Below are 6,469 nucleotides of genomic sequence, written 5' to 3' on the forward strand. Positions count from 1 at the left end.
GGTGGAGGGTGGGGGAGGTTTAAGAAACAATGACTTGGTGGAATACAAGGCAAGGATAGTCTGATATTTATATGCAAAATAGTGTGGCAAAATATGCAAAATATCTAGTGGCGTAGGATATTTCTTAAATCCTACTCCCTCCGTTCCAATTTATGTAAACTGTTTGACTGGGCATGAAATTTAAGAAAAAATGAAACTCTTGAAATTTGTGGTCCTAAACAAGTCAAAAAGGGGCCCAGAGTATTTGTGTGGTTGTAAAAGTTTCTCATTAAGGGTAGAATTATATGTTTAAGCTACATTGTTACCAAATTTAAAAAGGGATCTTTTTTTTATGGAACGGACCAAAAAGGAAATAGATTCAATAATAGTAGTACAAGTTTGTTTTTTTCCTTTTTTGTTTTTATATTGAGAAAATGCAAAAGATATGGGGAAAAATAGTGTATTCCCTTTATTTAGATATAACTAGTCTTTATACTCGGTGTGATGCACAAAATATCTTGTGTCATATGCAAGATCTAGTTTATGTATATTCAATACTTATGGTCAAGCTATGTAATTATCTAATATTTAATGATTTGAGTATATGAAAGTCATATTTCATTAAGATACATTAATAATAGAGAAAACAAAGAATAAAAAGTCATTTAGTTATTTCTGCCTTCCATGGATTGCTACAAAATTTTGAAGCTAAAAATTAAAAATCTTAACCACGAAATATTAAAGAAACACATGTTATCGCTAGAAATTCTTCAATTTCATTCTTGCAAAAAAAAAAAAAAAAATTATCCTGAAAATTTATACAACAAAAAGCTATTAGCAAACCTAATGTAACATTTTATACATAAATACATGCTGTTGAAAAACACAAGTATGATTTAATACATTCGTCAAATTATGAAATTAAAGTCAATAGAAGAACTTTAATAGATCCCTGAATATATTAATAGAAGAATGATATTGTATCGCACATACTTGGGTGAAATCATTATTTAATTTTTTTTGACTATAAAGTCTAATAGAAGAACTTTAATAGATCCCTAAATATACTAATAGAAGAATGATATTGTGTGGCACATACTTGAGTGAAATCATTATTTAATTTTGTGGCTATAGTTTATATGTAACAAAGTCGATTGCATAGACTCCTATTCAAATTGAGACTCATTCAGCAAAAGGTTCCCTTTGTCTATTCATTATTATTCATTAAAGGGTAAAGGGTCAAAATTGCCCATCTATTATTGTTTATTGGTTGTTTGTGCCACCCGTGACACTTTTCGGCCATTCTCGTCCCTACCGTTAACAAAGTTTGCAAAATTACCCTAACCCTAACGTCCCTCCATTGTGGCAGCTGGCCCCTCTAATATTTTGTCCATGTCAGCAGCCAAGTCAGCAGGTCCACCAAATAAAATACCATGTCAGCGTCCATATCACCACTTTTAATAATATCTTAGTTATTGTTTTTTTTTTTACAATAATGAGACACAGTAGTATCGCTGTCCACCACCCCTGCGCCTTCATACCTCTCACTGTCTTCACTACAAGCCGATTCAATTACTGAAACCACATACCAGCAGGTGGAAAAAGCCCTCGCCACCAAGAAATGAAAGGCCGAAAAAAAAACTCCCATGGACGTCGCTGCCACATGAGACAAGAAGAAGAAGAGGGCAAAGAAGTCAATTGGACTTACAAGATCTACATTTTCAAGGTGCTTAAACAGGTTGATCCTGATATGGGTATAACAATATCTTCGAGAAGCTTGCTCAGGAATATGTTCTAAAAAATTTCTGCTTGCTCAGGAGATTTTTTTTGTCATTTTTCTATTACATCTCTTTCTTACTCATCAAATCACCATGTCACCTCCTTCATTCCAATTTAAACCAGAACCAGAAAATCCAACAATCTAGCCAAAATGAAATAACATGATTATATTTGAATTTTCAGATTTTGAATTAAATTCATGTGTTCATTACCGTTGGGCCAGATTCAAGTAAGAGATTTGGAAGCCCATTATCGAAAATTTAAAGCCTCATCCTGGGTTGGGATTTTATGCATATGAGGTTGAATTAAACTTTGAGGAGTGATTTGGTAACTGTTATAGGACTGAAATTTTGTAAAACCCAGTTGAAAATTAATTTTAAACGTGGTTCATCGGCTTCACCATTGTTGATCTTTAAGAGTTTCAGATTTGACAATTTCTTTTGGAAGTTGTTCTAATATTGAATGGTCGTAGGTTTGAAAATTATTTGTGTCAATCATGTGAGAATTATTTCTTGAAAGATTCTGAGGGAGAATGAAGGGTCTTTGTCTGTGTGAGTTGATTTAAATTTCTTGCCGGGGAACGGGGTTGCTGTTTGAATGACGAAACATGAAGAAGGAGAAAGGAGACGAAGAGGGGAGCCAGTACCGTGGAGGTTAGTTCCGCCCGTTGAAAATTTTTCGGCGAAATGCCATAGTTTTCGGCGATTTTGGTATGAGGTGAGGGAGAGAAGATGAGAGAAAGGGTGGAGAGGTGAGGAGTGGGGGGTCGTTTATGTTAGGGTTTTAATTTGGTGGGGTCGATGACATGGCAGCTGACATGGAAGCTGGCGTGGATAAAATTGATGGGGTCAGCTGCCACAGTGGAGGGACGTTAGGGTTAGGGGTAATTTTGTAAACTTTGTTAACGGTAGGGACGAGAATGGCCGAAAAGTGTAACGGGTGGCACAGTCAACCAATAAACAATAGTAGAGGGGCAATTTTGACCCTTTTCCCTTCATTAAAAGTGAACTACAATATAAGCTAACCTTATGAATATTTCACAAGTAACGTTGCAGACAATGAGTCTTGCTCTTCTCGTCTCTTGTTTGGAATGCCATCATAATTCAAGTTCTTGATGCAACTTACTTTAATTTATTACATCACTTGGCTTGTTAAATTCTTGCGTATTTAGGAACCAAGTCGAAATTGTGCTTACTTCTCAAGAATTTCAGCATAAATCCTTTGTAACGATCCAGCCAGTCGTTTCGAGAGTTGTAGCCCCTTCCCCCATTTACTGCTCATTTTGTGCTTTATAGGTTTTATGTGACTTGCCGGAATAGTCGGTTCGGGTCCGGAGGAATTTCGGAATGAATTGAGACACTTAGTCTCAAGGTTGAAAGCTTAAGTTGAAATGGTTGATTGGATATTGACTTAAGTGTAAGCGTCTCCGAAATGGAGTTTTGATGGTTCTGTTAGCTCCGTCGGGTAATTTTGGACTTAGGAGCGTGTCCGGATTATGACGTGGAGGTCCGTAGTTGAATTAGGCTTGAAATGGCGAAAATTGGATTTTTAGAAAGTTTGACCGGGAGTGGACTTTTTGATATCGGGGTCGGATTCCGATTCCGGAAGTTTGAGTAGGTCCGTGGTGTCATTTGTGACTTGTGTAAAAAAATTTGGGGGCAACCAGACGTGATTTGATAGGTTTCAGCATCGTTTGTAGAAGTTGAAATTTCCTTAGTTTCAATAGGATTGAATTGGGGTGCGATTCGTATTTTTGATGTTTTATGATGTGATTTAGGGCTTGACTAAGTTCATATCGTGCTTTAAGACTAGTTGGTATGTTTGGTTGAGGTCCAGGAGGCCTCGGGTTAATTTCGGATGGTTAACGGATCGAAAATAAGACTTAGTGCATTGCTGAAACTGGGAGTCTGCCGGTGTAATCGCACCTGCGGAGCTTTGATAGCAGGTGCGGGCTGTGTTGCGCAGATGCGACTTTGGAGGGGAGTGTGCAATGGCCGTAGGTGCGAGGAAATTACCGCACTTGCGTGGCTGCAGATGCGGCGATAGGAGCGTAGAAGCGGAAATGGAGATGGGAGCTGGGTCCGCAGAATCGGCTTGGTGGCTCACAGAAGCGAGTCCGCATGAGCGGATTCATGAGCCGCATGAGTGGAGGAAACCGCGGAAGCGGGAGAATAGTCGCTTCTGCAACATCGCAGAAGCGGGTAAGAGGCCGCAAGTGTGAGAAGGCCTGGGCAGTGTATTAAAAATGAGGGTTTCCGTGTTTTTCATTATTTTTAACATATCAAGCTCGAGATTGGGCGATTTTTGAGAGGGATTTCGAAGGGATTCTTGAGGCAAGTCACTTGTTCTCATTTTTGTTCAATAATCTTGTTTCCCCATTGAACTTCCCACCTAGTTTTGTGTGTATTTAAGGTGGAATTTGGAGGTTTGAGGCTAGGGATTTGGAAAGTTTGATTTGGGGATTTGAGTGACGATTTGGTGTTGGATTTTGGTAAATGTGGTGTGGTTGTACTCGTGGTTGAATGGGCTTTCGGGTTTTGTGACTTTTATCGGATTTCGAGACATGGGCACGAGGGCTGACTTTCGAGTTGACTTTTTGACTTTTGATTAAGAGTTTAGTATTTTCTTATGGAATTGATTCCTTTAGCCCGTGTTGATTGTATCGAACTGTTTGTGGCTAGATTCAAGGCATTTGGAGGCCGATTCGCGAGGCAAGAGCGTGTTGGAGTAGAGATTTACACGGATTGAGGTAAGTAACGGTTCTAATTTTGTTCTGAAGGTATGAAACCCCGTACTACGTGTTTTGTGATTGGTGTTGAGGTGACGCACATGCTATGTGACGGGCGTGTGGGCGTGCACCGTAGGAATTATGACTTGGTCCATTCTATGGAACCGTATAGTTGAATAATCTATCCATAAATTCTCCATGTGATATAGAAATTAAGCTGCAAATCCTGTTAGAAATCATGTTTAGGCCATGTGTTGGTACTGTAGGGACCCTCAATGGTCGTGTTACATGTTGAATTATCTGCTAAATTATTGTTTTATACTCAATCTCAATTTTACTTGCATATCATATCTCAGTCTCTATTGTTCTTTGTTGATACATTATATCATTTCTGTTTGGGCTGATTATCATGATTATTGAGAGCCCGAGAGACTGGAGAGGTTGATGACTGAGTGAGGCCGAGGGCCTGATTATGAGAATATTAATGGGATCGGACTGCACACCGCAGCATGTTTCATTGATTTATGCCATGATTGGCTTGTTATAGCGCTTGGGCTGAAAGAGCCCCTCCGGGGTCTGTACACACCCCCAACAAGGGCAGGTACCTACTAAGTGCGAGTGGCGAGTGCTGAGTGCGAGTGGCGAGCGACTGAGAGGAATGAGTGACTGTGAGGTTGGAGTGTATGGGAGGACTGAGTGACTGTTGCTCTGAGATTATGCATTTGATTCCATTACTGTTGTACTTCAGCTGGCATATATCATCGTCATGAAATTTCTGAAAGATATTATATCCTGTTTCAATTGAACTTGACATGAATTAACTGTTTTAGCCTTAATTGTCGAACTTGAAAGCATGCCTATCTTCCTATGTTGTAATTGCTGTAATTGAACTATATCCATGAAGCTCGTCGCTACTTTCAGCCCATTATTTAGTGTTGTTACTTACTGAGTTGGTTGTACTCACGTTACACGGTGGGTGTTGGTTTCTCCGCTCACCTTGACCGTTTGGAGATTCTAAGGTAGCTGTCCGGCATTCGTAGACCTTGTCTGTCCTTCCCTATCTTTCAGCTTAATGTATTTAGTTTTAGTCTTTCATAGACTGTATTTTCCAGATTGTGTTGTATAGACGCTCATGTACTCAGTGACACCCCGATGTTGGGAATTTCCGTATTATGTTTTGACCGTCTATCCAGCTTTTGAGAGTTTTAATGTTATAAACGTGTGTTATTTTTTTGTTCATCTAAAAGTATTGGAAGTATTTTGAAGTGTCGGCTTCCCTAGTACCACCTTAGGTGTCACGAACCAGATTTCCCACCCTCGGGAGTCGTGATGGCGCCTACTCGTGGAAGCTAGGCAAGCCAAGAACCTTTGCAAACATTAACCTATCTCGTTTTATACATGATTTACAATTAAATTATCAATGAATAAGCAGTTAAAAGACAGTGGAAAGTAAAATTTAGCGGAAGTCTGAACTAAATATAGAAACAGCATCTAGAAAGCCAATACAAGTCTCTACCCAGCACCTGGTGTCACAACAATACACGGACTGTCTAGGATTACTACAAATAAGAGTTTGAAATAAAGGACATAGTCTGTTTCGAATACAAATGTCAACAGAACATGAAAACTGAAAGAAGAGACGCCGGGCCTGCGGACGCCAGCAAGGCTACCTCGGAGTCTCGTGGACTGAAGGTCGGCTCCCTGACTACTGATGCGCACCGAAAGCTGCTCCGACACCTGGATCTGTGCAAAAGAGCACAGAGTGTAGCATCAGCACAACCGACCCCATGTGCTGGTATGTGCCTAGCCTAACCCCGGCGAAGTAGTGACGAGGCTAGACCAGACTACCACATAAACCTGTGCAGTTCCTTATATATATATATATATATATATATATATATAAAATAAAAGACTAATTACTACTAGTCAGTACACATCTCGTTGCGAGGCGTGACACCGACTCCACTTCTCAATGTTCGTGGT

Source organism: Nicotiana attenuata, unplaced genomic scaffold (assembly GCF_001879085.1).
Source record: "Nicotiana attenuata strain UT unplaced genomic scaffold, NIATTr2, whole genome shotgun sequence".
NCBI classification, from domain to species: domain Eukaryota; kingdom Viridiplantae; phylum Streptophyta; class Magnoliopsida; order Solanales; family Solanaceae; genus Nicotiana; species Nicotiana attenuata.